This window comes from Magallana gigas, chromosome 9 (assembly GCF_963853765.1).
Source record: "Magallana gigas chromosome 9, xbMagGiga1.1, whole genome shotgun sequence".
NCBI lineage: Eukaryota > Metazoa > Mollusca > Bivalvia > Ostreida > Ostreidae > Magallana > Magallana gigas.
Window position 1 is genome coordinate 32,482,455 of NC_088861.1, and position 19,127 is coordinate 32,501,581.

At 30.1% G+C, this 19,127-nt stretch overlaps 1 long non-coding RNA gene across 1 annotated transcript; it reads right to left on the reverse strand.

Annotated features, from left to right (window-relative positions):
* Nucleotides 1-6,503: 6,503 nt before the first annotated feature.
* Nucleotides 6,504-17,560, reverse strand: LOC117691085 (uncharacterized). Its single transcript, XR_010709315.1, has 6 exons — nt 17,216-17,560; nt 16,983-17,041; nt 16,693-16,830; nt 13,130-13,273; nt 9,121-9,252; nt 6,504-6,944 (listed from the first exon to the last, which is right to left on the reverse strand). It is a non-coding gene; the product is annotated as an uncharacterized lncRNA (long non-coding RNA).
* Nucleotides 17,561-19,127: the final 1,567 nt, after the last annotated feature.

Here is a 19,127-nt window from a genome sequence, read left to right on the forward strand (position 1 = left end):
TTCTTTCTTTATTATCTTTAAATTTTATTTTTAGCTTACGTTCTATTATACGACACATGTATTCAACCCCAGGGCCGGGGTACCTTTAAAACACTTTATCTTAATTTATTCCATCTCCCATATAGGTCAGAGTTTTTTTTTTCTTTTTCACAATAGACCCTTAACGCGATTAAGAAAGAAGCGTTGTCGCTTTGCTCCCCCGCCCCCTGTTTAATCGGGTAGATTTTACTTAATATTATCCAACCATGACATAATTTTATTTTTTTTTCCTCGGTCTACATTTTGTTTATTACAGTAAGATTGATTATACGTGACGGACAATTTTTTTCTATAATAGTTCTTCCTGTTTATTCGTATTCTATATCACATATAAAGATCAGTACCAGTGAGTAACAAAAACAGAATCACTATTTTTCTCTTTCTGTTTTTTCTAATATCCCTTTCAAAAAATCACTTTTACGTGATATAAATAACACGTAACGGAAGAAAAATAATAACATATAGTCATTTGCATTTATGTGGAAAAATAAAAATAGATAAAGTAAATTCAATTTTTAGTTCTGGTCTTTTTAATTCAAACAATTCAACAATATTCATTCGGAAGGTTTTACTGCAAAAATAAGAGTACAAAGAGTATGTTGATAAGCAGATAAATTTTTCTTTCAAGTAATTATGGACTAATACTAAAACTTCGAATTCTTTCACTTATGTACATAATACTTTTGCTTTAAAACTCCCTAACTTCCAAATGACATGCTTTGTTATATATGTTTGACAACATAAGGCGTATAAGGCATAAAGAATACGGTTATTTGATAATATAATTCTAAGTTTATTACGTGCAAGTTTGAAGAATTGGTTTTGTAAATCTTTTATTGGTCAGAATTAGTCTTGAAATATGAAAGTGAATAAATGTTGACAGTGTAAATCAAATAATACCATACATTAAGATTTTTTGGATATGTAATAAGACACTACTGAAATGACACAATAAAAACCATTAAGCTGTAAGCAACAGTTTTATGAGAAATTATCCTTCTTGTTTGGAACCGTTTTATGTTTACTTAGTTCCATCATAAAATTATGTAGTGTCAACATGTAAATTAATCTTCATATGAAACGATCTTAACAGGATGAATGACCATCTTTAAGTTCTCCTTAAAGATAGCCTAAAGGTAGCTTAAGGACGATCTTTACGCATGTATAATTTTAATAATAATAATTATTATACATTCACAACAGATCTAGAATAACAAATTGAATCAAATAGGCTTTGTTTAAATATTTAACTGTATACATGATTTTTTAACAATCAATTCTGTAACAAACAATATTACCAATTACCGGTGACGTATTCACTGCATGTGGCAATTGCAAATGATGTATACATGTACAAATACATGTCCATACAATTGTATGATGTACCCGGCCGGGTATGTGACATACTTACCATTATACATATATTTAACTAATTAACCCCAATTTATGATCACCGGTACAGTAATTAATTAGCTTCTAGATTTTACTCTTACGTACATCTTTAATTTGTAGACGTAACATTTTTAAAACCCAGAGTTAGGAAATAATACTTTGAGAACGAATTACAAATGTAAATAAACTTTCATTTACTAGACTTATCTTATACACGTACATACTAAGATTTCAACGCCTTTAGAAACCCTGACGTGCACCTGTGCACACGACACACCTGCTGTATATATCTTGTATATTCTGTGTTAGATTCAGGGTTTTTCTTATGTTGGACAAAGAATAGGCTCTAATTAGATATACAAAAACGAACAAAACTATGTCTTGACAAACAAAGCAGTCATATCCGCCCGATATAACAAAGGAAGCTGAGAGTCTTTTCATCTTTAACATGTATCTAGCAGATCTAGAATTAGACCTAGAAATATTTAAAATTGAAAAAAATACATATCTTAAACCGATTATTAAATTAAATCATGCATTATTCGTTCATTTTCTAATTTTGTTCAATAACCGATTGAACTAAGAGAGAGAGAGAGAGAGAGAGAGAGAGAGAGAGAGAGAGAGAGAGAGAGAGAGAGAGAGTTTTCATCTATCAATTTATAATAGGAAACAAACATACTTTAATATAATTTTAGGCGCAGAGTCAGATATAGAGACTGCTCCACTCCTACAATAATTTTAAAACCCGAATGAAAAAAAAGATGAAAGAATTTTATAACGGCAATCTTTGTCCATTGGAGCGGTGTTGATGATAGCGATCTGTGTTCAATGGTAAGACAATTAAAATCACCTAGAACCCCCCCCCCCTTCCTTGGAAATTATATCATCACTCGGATCAACCCCTCCCATCTCTATAAAAGAGCATTTGAATTTAATTTATGTATTCAAGATGAATCTGTCAATTTTGATCAAAAATGACTTAAAGGGTAATCAAAGATGGTGTAAATACAACTTAAAGGGAGCGTGAATGCCACTTAAAGATGCTTAAAGGTGGCTTTAAGATGGCTTAAAGGTGACTTAAAGACGTTTGGACATTAAGGACGTATGAGCTCAGCTTAAAGGTGAGTTAAAGGAGGCTTAAAGATTGTATATGCTTTAAGCCACCTTTACGCCGCCTTTAAGTCACCTATAAGGACTTGTTAAAGATTTGCTTTGCTCTCTGTTTAACACTATGCCTTTCTTTTATAAATAGAAAGCTTGTTATAGAAGAATGCTAAAACGTATAGTATTTTTTCTTGCCTTTGCATAACTATGAAATAATTGTTCTCCGTTTATCGTTCCTGATCTTGTAGATATATCATGTCACACATACCCACTGTTGTAAACAATGCATTAGAACCAGTGTTAAATTTACTGCAATTTATATCGAGTTAATGTTAGCTTTTTCTCGCATATATGAACGTGCCTTAATTATTTTCAGATGAACTATCTGATTATGGTACAAATGACTTACTAGTTTAATTGGTCGTTAATGAATAAAATTATCAGATTTTTCACCAGAGTGATATCACGATGAATATCCTACGTTCTGAATTGAAAATTATAAAATAAAAGACAGAGAAATATCAGCTTCGAGGGCGATACAGTCCCGTCCTAGCTTTCGGCTGCTGTCTCACCTAGTCCAAAACACGTGTATCAGGGCTGAAACACTACTAGGTATATGATATATAAAAGAGATACCATGCATTTTAATTTACTTTATTTCATTAATATCATTTTGTCACATGAAAATTAAAGTATAATTAAGGCAGTCCAATGCAAATGTGTGAAACATTGTGTAATTTTTATTAAATTGGCTATTTGATATTTCCAAAATATTCTTTAATTGTATTTTATAGATAGACCTATTGATAAAATTGCATCAGGACTATACAATTTAAACTTATTTATACTACATGAAGAATATATAGCTATATCTATAGATAGGTGTGCAGGTGTTTTTAACAGTTTATTAAAAATAAATCCAGAGATATGGCATTATGGTCATATTACTGTACCGGGAAGATAATTAGGCTGTTTGATGAAAAAAAAGTGATTGAATGTGTTAATAATGAAAATATTTGTTTAGAAGAAGCATAAATAACAAACATTCTGAGAGTATTGCATAAGCAATACATGTCCCCTACCGGTTTGAAGAAATTTGTGAAAACAATGCACTGTTATGCAGAACATGCCGAATGAACAGACCAACCCAATAACGAACCCGATTGTAATAATACAAAAAAACCCATCGATTAAATTTACAACACAATGCTTGACACAATTTTACAGAACTAGTTTGTTTGTTAGAAACAATAAAAGGAATGATCTCAGTAATGCACGATATTATTTCTGACTACAAACTTTCCTCGTTTATTCAATACACACCGAACCCTATAACGAACCCGATTATTAAAAAATTGGAATGTAAAAAATTAATTTTCTCGAAAATACGTCAAACAGACGCTACAAAAGTGTAAACTTGATCTGTAGTTTGACATTTTGAAGCTGTTCAGCAAATTTCACAGTATTCCTCAAACGCATAAAGAAAAAAAAGTGTGGAAAACTGAAGTGGAACAGACAGACGGACGGACGGACAGACAGACAGACGGACAGACGGACTGACGGACGCAGAGGAAAGCTATAGTTCCCTCCGGTGAAAACCGAAAGGGGACTAATTATAAATAACGAAAGAACAATTGCGTACAAAAAAGAGAAAATTAAGAGATATGCGAGTAAACACCGCACACACACTGTGCAAATTCATAACACGTTTGAAAAAATACAAAAAGAACTAGTACCGTGAATAGTAAAATGTAATCATGAACACTCAAGGCAGCTTGTTGCCTGTTTAGAAAAAAATATGAATTGCGTGAAGGTGCAAATGGGTCAAAAACGACCAATTGTCATTAATTGGTGGGGCAATTTCATTACGATTACAGAGGAGCAATAGATACTGAATTGAAACAAAGCATATATGTATACATGTACATGTATAAATACATGTAAATGTTTGATGAAAATCACTTGTACTAGTTCTCGAGTCTGGAAACTGAATATACACGCTATCATATGGAAAAAAAAATGAAGAAAAAACAAAAACAAACAAACAATGCCAGTCTAATCAAATACTAGACACTTATGAACTAATTTCTGTTCATAACTCAATATGCTATTAAATATCAATATGCTTAAATTTAGTTTAAAACACTTTACTTCATTTGAGGACCTGAATTTTTAAATGACTTTATTATCGATCCATTTCAAACAAATTATATGCATAAGTTAATTGTGAGTGTACATTATTAACAGTCACCACTAGTCTTTGAAATAAAAATCAGGCACGCGCTAATTAGCGTTGATAATAGCCATGTTACTTTAACAAAAAGAGAAGTTTAAACTGACAAACTTTTCCCATATCCTTTCCTAAATCATTATAGTGAAAATTGTGGTAAAAGTTACAAAAAGCATCGTTTGACGATAATCGAAACTCCAACTTAAAGTTAGTTCATCATTTTCAAAATAAATTACTTATTCACTGACAGATATGATGTGTTACCATTTGATGAGTATGTAACTTCCATGTTTTAGAGAAAAACAAAATTGCAATAAAAATCCAATTGTATCGGCCATTATTTTGTTCTGTATTCCTGACCCTTGATTCCTGACCCTTGATTTTCGAGGGGGGGGGGGTGTTGAATTCATATTAATATGTCAAGTACACAATTATACTAGTATACTTTTCTGTATTTTTTAGCATATCGATCATAATATATTAATTTTTCTTGCTTTAGTTGATATTTTAAATATTTTATAGAAATACGTAGTGTATTTATAAGGTTAAAAACTAACACAGAAACAAAAAAAAAAGCAAGAAAAACTCTACTTGGAGCAATTATATATTTGAATTAGAGGACACTCCATGCTGATATGATGTTTCGTACATGAAAAACAGTTGGTTACAAACAATACCTTTTACAATGGTGTCATGATCTTAATGTGTGAATCATTCCTTGTTTGTAATTTTCTATACCCCTTCTAAATGCAGCATATTTCATAAATTTTTGTGTATTGTATGTCTTTTAGAATTGTTATGCTCCAAAAATGCTTGATTTCTTTTTATTAAACATCAGTAAAAATATCATTTTAATCGTCTTGATCGTAAATACAAGTCAAAACATATGCAGCTGAAACATGCTAGTTACCCGCTTAGACATACATATTAAATAGCTGTTACAAGACGATGTATGGTTTTTTTTTTAAATCAATTCTCTGTAAATACCAAAATATTACTATAGGGTCATGGCACACACCATCTCAGATTTCATTGATACTCATAAGGTATGATATTACCCACCAACAAAATAATGTCTATAACCTTGGTTGCCATGGTAACCAATTTGATTAATTTAGGGCCCAAATACACAGCTTTTAAGTTGGAAAATAAAGTAAACTCAAAGTCACAGGACAGGCTTACTTAGAAATTTAGAAGTTATGTCGCACATAATATACATAGTACAAATATACTTGTACATGATGCACGAGAAAAAAATTCTCAATGGCCTTATTTATTTTAAAGCTGGTGGCTCAGAGATGGCCAAAATATCTTAACTTTGATATTTCAATTGTACCCTGTATTTTTGAAAGTTTCTAAAAAAATTGCAGGCAAAGAAAAAATAAATCAGTTGCAAATTTTAAAACATCATATTTATATATAATATTATTTATAAAAAAGCAGAGCGAGTATGTTCTTGTTTTTTTTTTTTTTTATTTTACTTCCAACATCTGTAATTTGACACCTTCCGATCCCCCTAAAAAGTTTATAAAATATTTTTTTATCAATAAGTTGATCATTAAACTCCTTTAAAAATACTTTTTCTGCTTAAGTAAATGAGAAACTGATAAAATGTTTCAAAATATTAAATTCAATGTATCCGGATAATTAAATTTGGCTTTATAAGAATTGTTTCTATATATTTTTTGCAATGGGCAGATAAGTGCAAGCAAAAAAAAAATCTTATCAAATGAGTCTTAACAAATAATGATAGCATGAAATTTTGTTTTTAGATATTTTCCATTAATGAAATAGATTAACTGTTTGAATAGATAACAACATTTATGATTTTCAACACTTTAAGACGGCTTAAAGTCATGTTTTTGTATGATCAAGGGCAGATAACTCCAAATATAAACACAAGGGGAAAATGATATATTTTTTCAATGAAACTCCAGAAAAAAAAATCAACACTTACTTAAAAACTAATGAATAATTCTTCAAATAATTATTCAAAATATATTCAAAATCATGAAAATAAAACAAAGATACACAACAAAGTGACAGTTAATTAATATTGAATTCCTCAATATTTTAGCAAGTTCAGCTTGCTCATTATTTGTTAATCTAGCATTGTATGTCTGACTGTCTTGCTGGTCTGGGTATTCACTGGTCTGTTCTGATCATTTTCCTCAACACTCTACAATGTTGAAAAAGTAAAATAATAAATGTATGGATCATTAAATAAAATCATTTACATGTATGTATTACGCATAAAATACCACAACAGACATGTTCAAATGTGACTGAAAGTTGTTTTTTTTCTAAGTAAGAAAAAATTCCTGATGTGTTTATGTTTTACATGTAAAAATTTTAGAAAGTGAAAAAGAGGAAATGGCTTTTAATCAATATCTCAAGTTATATTTATTAGTCCCCAACCGGCTTCACCAGAAGGGACTTTAGCTTTCCTCTTCGTCCGTCAGTCCGTCTGTCCGTCTGACTGTCCGTCTGTCCGTCCGTCTGTCTGTCCCACTTCAGTTTTCCACACTTTTGTCTTTATGCGTATGAGGAATAATATAAAATTTGCTGAACAGCTTCAAAATGTCAAACTACAGATCACGTTACACTTTTGTAGCGTCTGATTGACATATTTTCGAGAACATTATTTTTTTATGTTCCAATTTTTTAATGTTCGGGTTCGATATTCTGCATAACAGTGCATTGTTTTCACAATTTCCTCAAACCGGTAGGGGACGTGTATTGCTTATGCAATACTCTCAGAATGCTTGTTAATGTTTTTTTCACTAGTCTATAGATGCATGCACCAATTAACAGCTGCAACTGAATTAGATATAGCATTACAGGGCTCAACATTAACTAAAATAATAAACTGTTCTTCGGGCAAGTTGCTTAATTGTGTAAATGTTATCATAAATTGTAATTTGTCATTAAAAAGTATGGAAAATAATGAATGGCATTTAAAATAAATGAAAGAAATTGATAAGAGCATGGTTGGTCCCCACATTATTTACTGTCACAAAATATTTCATTAAAATTATCTTTATTGTTGTTGTTATCAAATGCAGTATATATCAGTACTGGGTCAGTATAAAAAAATCTTCTTTATATTTGAAAAAAATATTAAGGTTAACAAAAATAAATCTTACTTTTGTATATATCACTCCAGAGAAGAATATTCTTCTCAATTTGCTAGTGTGTTCTAGTGATATGACACTGAAAAATAGATTTAGTACATTTATTTCAGTATTAACTTAGCTACTATATAGTTTGGATATAGGTTTTCAACCTTCACAGAAATTTCATAATTCTTTTTTTATACTTAAAGATTGATCTGATCTTCTTTCTGTTCCAGTACAGTGAAGAAAAAAGTTTAATTCTTCATGATATTTTATGAGGTCTATTATCATATCATAATTGTTAGAGAAAAATAAATTGTAAACCAGAGAAGTGTTTGTGTAGATTGATTTGTCCAAATACAAATCAACTGGACACAGCAACTGGACAAGTGTCACATGTACTGTTGAGCCCTGCGTGATAGATAATATACGATCAGCTGATTTTAATATCTTCATTTGACATAACTTTTTGATTACTTGTAATTTTGATTAAAATCATCAACTAACATTCTCTGCTCTTCATCTTCCTTTTAACAGACTATGTTTTGATGATAAAAGCCGCATTCGTTTATTTCTGCAGCATGCACATAATCCTTCAATTGTATTTTAATATATTTACGGCAAATTAATAATAAAATGGAACATTTTAAACATTCCCAAATTACCTTTTCCTTTACATTTACTTTAATGCTGTTAACTTTATATGTATATCATGATATAATAATCTAAATTAAGTAGTTTGTTCCAAATTGTATTTCCATCACTGTTTGCGTAATTAAGATGGCTCAAATCAGCAAAAAAAAAAAAAAAAAAAAAAAAGAAAGAAAAGAAAGAAACCAAAACAAGTTAAATATAACATGATGAAAAAGTAGTATACATATTAAAAAGGTGAAAACATTTTTTTTTTGGGAGGGGGTATTTTCTATTACTATAAGTATCAATATTCAGATAGCCTAAAATTATCAATTAAAAAAAAATAAAAACCATGCACTGAAATTTTCCATTGCAAGTTACATGAAGAACTTGGGTGATACTGTTAATTGGAGAGGGTGTTTTTTTTTTTTTGGGGGGGGGGGGGTAATTTTGTTTGCCAGAAGAATCTGATGCCTGATTTTTTTAAATTTACTCTGTACATGTAGACCTGAGGTGTATTCGTTGAGGAAATTAACAAGTGATGGAAGCTGGAACAGACTATAAGATTGGTTAAAAATTATTTGATTTGGATGTGAATATACATACCATGAACAATTGGAATAAGGACTGCTATGGACTACATTTTATCTCCATAGACTGCCTTTTTGTAATCCTATTTTTTCACTTGTTCATGAGGGTTCTCAAAATGAGTTAATCCTACATAATGGGGATATAGGTCTGGAATTTAAAAAATACATATTCCAGGAAATGTTGGTCAATTTAATTAAACCACATTACTGACATCAGATCTGATTTTCACATACAATGCATGGCAATGATGGATTTATGTAATGGCTATGGTTACGAAAAAGTATATCTTCAGAACTATGCTCATCATGTGTAGACCCTCTGGAAGAGTACTCACTGCGATTCTTTCCATCTTCCACACCATCAGTCCGGGGTGGGTGGGAGTGTTTAGTTGTATTGCATTCTTATATAAGTGTTGCAGGCTGGTAGCTCATTAGCTTCCTTGTTTGATAGCTGGATTCCTTTGTCGGATTACCGAAACTTAAGTAGAGGAAATCTCTGTCCGTTTCATTTGATCAAGAGTGTTTTAAATGTACAAAACAGTCACATGTTTACAACAGTTTTGAATACAGCACAGGTCGGTAATAAGCTAAATCCCAATAAAGCAATGTTCATTTCATATTCACCTATTCATTAGAGACTTACTCTAAATACAGTAAAAACTTAAATCACATTCTTTCTCCAGCTCATTTAAACTATGTTTTTCCAACGTCTGCTTTTGCTATGTTGTTGTGACGTCTTTTTCGTGCTTCAATACAGAAGAGTCAACAAAGGGAAATAACTCTAAGTTGGATTTTGTGGTAAAGCGATAACTTAAAATAGTTGTATGTGAAAGCCAGTGAAGATACCCAAGCCAATTTTGGTTGTATTTATTAGACCAAGGTATTAAAAAAAGTTTATTCCAACTTTCAATTGCCTGCTTCAAATTAAATTGATATTATTTGATGTGCCTGTTTTCAGAATTTTATAAGCTAAATATATGAAACACAAACCGATGGTATTGTTATCTGTACATTTCACTGAAATCAATTTATATGTACAATTACAATGCTTATTTGCTCATAAAATTAAACCATTGACATGATCAAATCTTCATGCATTTAGGAAGCATACGAGTTCCTTATAAAATAGTACTCTACGAGTCATTTGGCCAGAAGCAAAATGTTTCAATGTCGTTGCTATGGAAATTGAGTATGAACTGTCAAAAATATACCCACAAAGATTCTTCATATGTAACATTCTTTCAAGTCAGAGAGATAAAATTGAATTCCATGATAGTGAGTGGCATGTATTTTTTGTATTTACAGAGAATTGATGTTAATACTTAATAATAATTAGACGATTTTTAAAGAATATTCTCTTTTTTAACTATGTGGTTATGTTTATTTGCCTGTTTTTTTTGGGGGGTTTTTTTTTGTTTAATGATTAAAATCACAAACTACGCAATCTCTAAAAATGTTTAAGATTCTTACTATCACACTTGTTGGGATAGCTTTAGACCAGATTCTACAATGGAAACAATGATTTGTTTTTTGCCACATATTTTCAGTTAATCAAACTCACCATGGTAATGCATCTGACATCGATCCTCTTCAAATATTTACTGGAGCTTACATGCAGAAAAGCTTATAGATCCAAGATATGTGTAAGATACATGGTGAACTCATTGTACACTTTCCGTCATAATGTTCTAATGTATATTGTTCTGAGTACCTTCGACAAAGTTCTTTTTAGGCAAAGTATATTTTCGAATTAAGAAAAAAAGCAACAACACATAGATCACTTACTAGTAATCTAAAGTGCAAAAAATAAAAACAAACGACTTAATAGGGAAGGGACACTGTTCTGTGACGACATGCAGGTTTATACATACATACATACATACATACATACATACATACATACATACATACATACATACATACATACATACATACATACATACATACATACATACATACATACATACATACACACATACATATTGCATAATTCTGAAGTGCATTTATGATTATTTGTGGACATCTTCAGTAAAATGTAGCACAAGTCACAAGAATACAGTTTGTTTATTCATTTGGGTTTGATATATACTTATATATGAAATAATGCAGAAAACTTTTTTTCCATGTAAAAATTACACACGTACAGTGCTGCTATCGTGAAAGTTGACAAAACTATCCTATCCTATCCTATATCCTGTATCCTGCATCCTATCCTGCAAATAAGTTCTATCCTATCCTATCCTATCCCATACTTTCAAAATATAGGAATGCAAGTTAAATGAAACGAAATTTAAAAATAAAATGATTTTATCAATTAATGAAGTACTCAAAATGAATGATTAAATCTTAAAACCGAATCTTCATCGAGCGGGATAACTTACTTACCTGTGCTACGGTTAAGTTAAATCGTACGTGGGATGGACACAATAACGTAAACAAACAGGTAAGCGATTAGATTTTTGATTTAATTATATTTATGCATAAAAAACAGATAAATAACTTCTATGCACTTATTGAGGAACTGTTTAGTCATATATTTTTATCAAATTATTTTCTTATCACATATAACTGAGCGTAATTATCATTATTCGAGCGATTCGTTCGGCGATAAATGTAAACACGATCTGAAAATAAATAATTCCTTTAGGAAGTTTATATCGTTTATAGTTAAACCACTTGGAGTTATTTTAAAAGTATAAATTCTTAAGCATTTATAGCTAGCTAACATTTATTAATTCGATATGTTCAGGTTAATATCGGACAGAAATATGCGTCCCTGTTATTGGGCATCGAAGAAATTATATTAAACGTGAATCAATGTCTGATTCTTGTATACATGTTTATCTTTTAAAATGCCAAATTAGTCGTTTATAAAATCAAGCTTTTACTAATTTGCAGACTTTAAATGAAGTAAATACAGAAATATCTTTTTGACGTTGTCAAATGTTGCAACGAATTCTCACAGTAACTCCGTACTTGCGTACGAATTGACAAAGATGTAGCGCCGACATTTTAGCGCGCATTAACGTTATGCACAGCGTTCTTGATATAATAATAATTATTAAATGGTTTAACTTGTAAAACGTATTAAATTTACATTGAAAATACATTGTTTAGCCAATTTTCGTTTCGCAAAATAACTCTGAAATTTATACTCGAATCTGATTGGCTACAGGATGCAGGATAGGATAGGATAGGATAGGATAGAACTTAACTTTTATATTCCTATCATGTATCGTGCATCCTGCATCCTATCCTATCCTATCCTTGTCAACTTTCAGGATAGCAGCACTGTAGAAAAGTGAGAACTTTTATTATTTTTTTTATTTTTTTTTTTTCGATGAATGAAATACACAGTTAAATTATGGATGATTTTTTTTTTTATTAATTTAGATTAACATATTACTTTGTCTTTTTAATTTGGACGAACAAGCGTGAAAAAGGGTTGGGGAAGGTCTTGGGACAGCTGCAATTATAAAAAAAATAAATTAAAGGGAATACTCATCGCTCTAGTGACACTAACCCTTGTTATCAATTTTTTATAAAGAGCAAGTTTTTAAGTTAAACACTCATGATAAACTCGAGTTTAATATGTATTTAAAATTCTGATAATTTATTGATGACGGTCGTGATATATTGAGTAATGTCCGCGGCATCTCTTTGACCTCGGCATTAACAGTAGTAGAATTATAATTATACACAAATGATTTTTTGTAATTATACCATTGTAAAGATGTTGTGTCTGTTGTTGCCTTTTATTAACACTCAGTCTCGGCTTAATTAAGACAATCTTTCTTGACATTGGAGGTCTTTCTACAACATTTTTCTAACTTAAACAAGCAGAGACAACGTATATATCATATGCCTTAAAAGTAAAGAATTACACTTATAATAATACAGTATGGCATTTACTTTGTCGTTTATTTGATATCAAGTACATATCATACTCAATTTAATTCACAAAAGTATCGTAATCTAACGAATGCATCCTTTTATGTGTCAAATATATACAAAAGAGAAAATACCTCTCTGACTGGTTACATAATGGCATCCTAAAGTAACATCACACAAGTTCTTGATACACGTGCATTCGTGTTGACATTGGTTTCCGTAATAAGGATAAGGACATGGTTTTGCGCATGTGGCTCCATTGTAACCTGGCATACATGCTAGAAAATTAAGGAAAATGTAACATTTTATTTGTCCTTATTAGATATGAATATTACCTGATGACCATTTTGAGGTCTACATGTAAGTACATTTTCGCACATTATAATATATTAATCGTTTTAAAAATCACATAAACTAAATATGTTTTAAGGAAGGGATATGATGATTTTTTTAATCTACTGATTGAAAACATCATGCATCATTACGTGTTTTTATCAGAATTTAAAACAAAATTACATGCGTACTGTGAGACGTAAATTTGATTGTTATTGCATCTTCAAAATTTGGACCAACAAACATATTTATCCTGTTCTTATTAACGTTAATGTACGTTTACATAATTCAGTTCGATTATTCCGCTCAGAAACCTTTGTAATAACTGCAATTAGGAATATATTACAAGGTTGAAGTATTTTATTCACAAAGAAATGCATAGCAAATTGAAAAAAAACCCCAGCCAATACCCATTAAAATGATCAATATCAAATGAATATCTAAAAGTATTCAACAGTTGATATACAACTTTGTATAATGCTAATTTAAGAAACATTTACCCACCCTTCCACAAAATAATTGCGTTAGTACATCTGTGCAGCCAGTGTATATCGCAATCATTGTTATAAATACTGAAAACATTTCAGAAGCCAATTGTCAATTATTTAAATCATCCCCGTGTTAATAGATGTACATTTGTATTTCAAAATGTAAGGGGCTTTGAGATTACATGTTCACTAAATGTACGATACACATTCTTCTTTCATTCACTTGTGATTTAATTAGATATTATTATATTTGGCAAAAAAAATTAAAAAAAAAATTTAAAAAAAAATTAAAAGACTCCATCAAAATTAGCTGCAAACAGATATTTTCAAAACCATTTCGCAAGATTGTCGACTGAAAGCCATAATCTTACATAGCTTTAATCCAGCGTATATGTTTTTCTTGCAATGTAACGAATAAATTTTATATTTTTCTGTTTAACGAACATATAAAGAAATAAACAAACTGCATGTGCTATAAGTGAATTTGCGATTTATTTATTTTTATAATGTTATTATAGTGAATAATTGGATATGAAAGGACTTTATTGTGAAACGCATTGACCCTGTCTTGAAAGAACTAAAATATGAAAAACAAAATTATCCTCAAATACTTCTATGCCAAGAGAACTTTCTTTATTTTCTCCCTTTTTTTTACACGGCCCCTCGTTTCAACACTTCAGTAACCTATTTTCGAAGATTTGCAAGTACTTTCAACCTCACTATATCTACCACCAAAAATTAATAGAAAATAGAAAATTAATACATAATGAAGGGCATAACCCGATCAATGAGTAGGTTGTAGGCGTATAGGCGTTGGAACCCGGGGTGGGAATGGGGGCGGGGGGGGGGGGTATGGCTTAGCCCCCTCCCCTTTTTGGCAAAGTTATACATAACCGTAATAAAAGACTTCTTTTTTGGCTTGTCAAGATTTTTGATAAGTTTACCTCCCCCCAACTATATATTTGCTCCCGACGCCACTGTGCAGTTTATAAAACTACAAATCACGTTAGCTATCAATGGAGTTCAATCTGACGACGCTATGAAACACTTTAAACAGAACGCTTTTATTGTATTTATAAACAAAAACTTACCGAATGTCTTGTTAAGATTTTTATTCCACCACAAGTAAGAATTCTTTTTCAATACTTTAAATTGTGAATTGATAGGCTAATGTTTATTTTATGAAACATCAACAACTGTTCCTCGTTCGAGTCAATTCAAACTAACGAGCATTTGCAACACTAAGTATGTCAACAAACTAGATTATTCAAGTTTTCTGATCAGTATTTCCATTTAATCAGGTGAATAAGCTCTGAGGAAAAATATTTAGAGCTAAAAATTATTTTAAGGTTTATTTAAGTAAAACTTTTCATTAATTCAGTAAGAGTTATTTCCGAAATGACTTACTAAATTGTATTGAGCAAGGTCACAATTAAAGCATAACACAGCGTTGCATTATCTTTTTAAATCTTTGGGGGAAAAATCGATCATATAAGGGGCTGTCTTAAAAGCTTCATAATAAAAAATCAAATTGTATGTTTTATCCAACTCGTTGAATTGATTATATTCGATCGGCAAGCCTCGCGAATATATACATGTACACCATTTCAACTCGTTGGATAAAGCAAAAATTATACACACAATATAGATATCCTCCATGTCCGATATTAAACTGAACAAATCAAGTTAGCTAACTATAAATGTTTATGAATCTATATTTAAAATAAAACAAAACTTCGAATGGTTTACCTACATGTGCGATCTTTTTAATGATTCCTTAAGATATTAAAGTTTTCAGATCGTGTTAACTTTAAATAAGTCACCGAACAAATCAGTCAATTATCGATAATTTCACTCGGTTATAATATGATAAGAAAAATAATTTGATAAAAATGTGACTTTTAAACAATAGTTAAATAAATACATCAAAGTTATTGCTCTGTTGTTACTACACAAATCTTGAAAATACAAAAATCTACTTGTTTGTTTACGTTATTATGTACAATACCTGTACGATTTAATTTATCCATTACACATGTAAAGTTATCCCGTTTTAAAAAAAAGTTTTTTTTTATTTTTAATTATTCATTTTGATAACTGGAATATTTTATAAAATTATTTGTTCTCAGATTTCGTTTTATTTAAGTTTCATTCCTATACATGTTTTTGGATGCTATGGGATAGGATAGTATAGAACCTATTTGCAGGATAACATGCGGGATAAAGGATATAGGATATAATAGGATAGAATTGTGTTGTCAACTTTCACGATAGCAGCATTATGGATACATATACATTGTTACATTAGAAGAAAAATTACATCAAACAATTTGTTTGAAAATAAGAATTATAACAATATTCATTTACTACCTTTACTGATATAGACTACAAATTGTTTTTATTTGAAAAGCATTTATTTCTTTTTTAAACGTATCAATGATATTCTTTTTTGAATAGCAAGGGACTATGTGCGGCATTATACATTTTTTGCCCCCTAAATTAAAAGTTTCATAAAGATATTTTAAAATAAGGTGGAAAACTGTTGAAGTATTATTGAGAATAAGTGTGCAGAAGATTACCATCACCGTGATGTCATGATGTAGAAATGACGTCATAAAGATTGTCTTTTTTGGGGGTATAAATTGATGTTGTGTAGCAAAATATTGATGTTTTCCAATGGCTTAAGTTAAAAGTTAAAAGTAACTTGATATTTGACCATACCAAATATAGTCCTTTATTATAAATCTTACTGTAAAAAACGTATTTTCTGCAGAAAAATTGAAGATACCTCTTTTAGATAACTACATGCAAAAACCTGCATTTGCCATTGGATGTATCAATTACTAACAATAGTAAAGTGCTTATAAGATATATACCTGTGGTTTCAATCGGACAACCTTTAGAAATATCACACAGGTCCTCCGAACAGTTACATTTCATTTGGCATTCTTTTCCAAAAAATGGATGAGGACATGGTATGGAACAATTTTCTCCGTGGTATCCGTCCATACATGCTCAAAAATCAACAACATTAATTAAAACTTGAACGTATATTACCAGGATATGTACTCGCCAAATAATCTATTTTATATTGACTATTGATACATGTCTCCTTATTTTTTTTCACTATCATTAGGCAAATTACTTAGAACAGAAAAGGCCATACCTTCACACGTTTGGGTTTTATTATTCCACACGGTATCTGGACAACATCCCCTGAAATTACTTAAAAGTATGTGGAACTACAATGTATATTGTGTAACAAATTGTTACAATGGACAATTAATAAATTAATATATTATAATTACCGTGGAAATATTAATGTGTACTTACAAGTATGCACATGTACAAATAACTTGCGTAAACGTTGTGTTAATCATAAAGTCTTATAAATCATACCTTTCACATGCTAAAGGTGTTACAGTTGCTTTACAGGTAATGTAGACGGTTGATATCGTTAGAATTATTACAAACATCTTTCAACGTCATTATTCATGATGTCTCGTTATTTCATTCACGATTCCAGGTTTTGGTAAATGTGTACACAGGGAATTCTCTTATTTAAAAGTTATGAAAATTAAAACAAATAATACTTCCTTCTTCCTTTCACATGTCAGCGGCGTTGTTTAAATATTGTGCTGTTTTTAATGCATTAAAAGTATGCTATAAGTATACTAAGTTGAGTTATGTTTACATATTTTTTCCATTAAAAATGTTTTATAACTTTACCATAGAACTATTTGGATTTTTCTTGAGTCGATTTAGGTTTCGACCAATCGATAAACACGGGTTGAAAATTTTAGTCCTGTCAGATTTTTCAGGACTATGAATCATAATCGTTTCTTTCCTTAAAAAAAAGTTAATCGGTGGAACTTAATAAACTGCTTTTTGTGCTCCTAAATTCAATCTTTTTCTAAACCTTGCTTCGAACCATACAACTTTCCGCAAACTTCAAATACGTTGTCATAATCTTCAAATGTATACTTACAGAGATATTTTTACACGTACAATGTAAATTACATGTACATGTACCTACATGTATGCATTGTATACAAGGGAGTCGACAACATGTATTGAAAATCAGAATAAACCTAATCAATACCTTCTTTAAATTTTAAGATATGATGTGTTATCTCTTTAGCTATAAACTACTGATTAGTAAAGAACAAGTTTATATTTTACCTTTAAATATGGGCATTATCCTGTATTCTCATTTGGAGCTATCCTTTTAAAAGAGATCAATACAGTCTAAAAAATGGAGACAATCATCGAGCCCTCTTAAAAGAAATGTAAGTGTAAAGGAATAGTTTCATACCTCTTTGTTTTTGTTTAGGGGTGCTATTGATCAGAGATCTTTAAATCGACTAACTGTTTTTACCAAAAAAAAAAAAATCCAAAATGCTTTCATGTAAAATAATATCTTAAAAGAAATAATATTTCATTGTATTTCGTAAAAAACATAAAAAAATTAAAACTATAGACGAAAAATAAGAAATTGATGTGATTTAAATTATATTACATTGCACATGTATATAATTATCATATTACCAAATTTCACGTCAGTTATATTTTCAATATTCAATGAACTTGAACAATACAAAATTCACACACAATTCAACACAATTCAAATATACAGATATGCAGAGTCATTCATATTATTTACCAAAATTGAAAACGACTTTTAAAAAAATAAAATACATTACAGAAAGAGAAATAATAACGAATGAAACAATAAACAAATTAATGAATGTATTTCAAAAATGTTACCGTTAATAATGAATTCAGTTGTGATGATAAAGCATGAACCAGTTAATTCACAACGTATTTGTCATTTTAAAACATCTGAATTTCTTTTCAATTATTTACTTACATGCGATTCATCTATTATTGTTTCTAAATTTTTGCGAAAGAAAAGTGTTGCCAGAAACGAGGTTAAGTATTTAGCGTATATCAACTCCAATTTTTTTTTCAACAATGACATTAATGTTGTATGATATATTGACAATTTGAATATTTTTTTTCCATTACTATGAAGTATATGCCTAAGTTTTCAACAAACTATTGCTAGGGGATATCGATAACAAAACAATATATAATACAAATGCATTTAACGTCTCAAAACCGCACAGTTTAATGAAAATAAGAACACCCAAACTATTATAATAATAATAAGATAGAAGCTGGTACCCATATAATCAAATTATGGTACGTATATCGAGAAAATAAAACATGTCATATGGGCACATATAGGGATTTTCATTGATGGGAAAATACCAATTAACATGTCGGTTTATTATTTTTAAGTAATAGT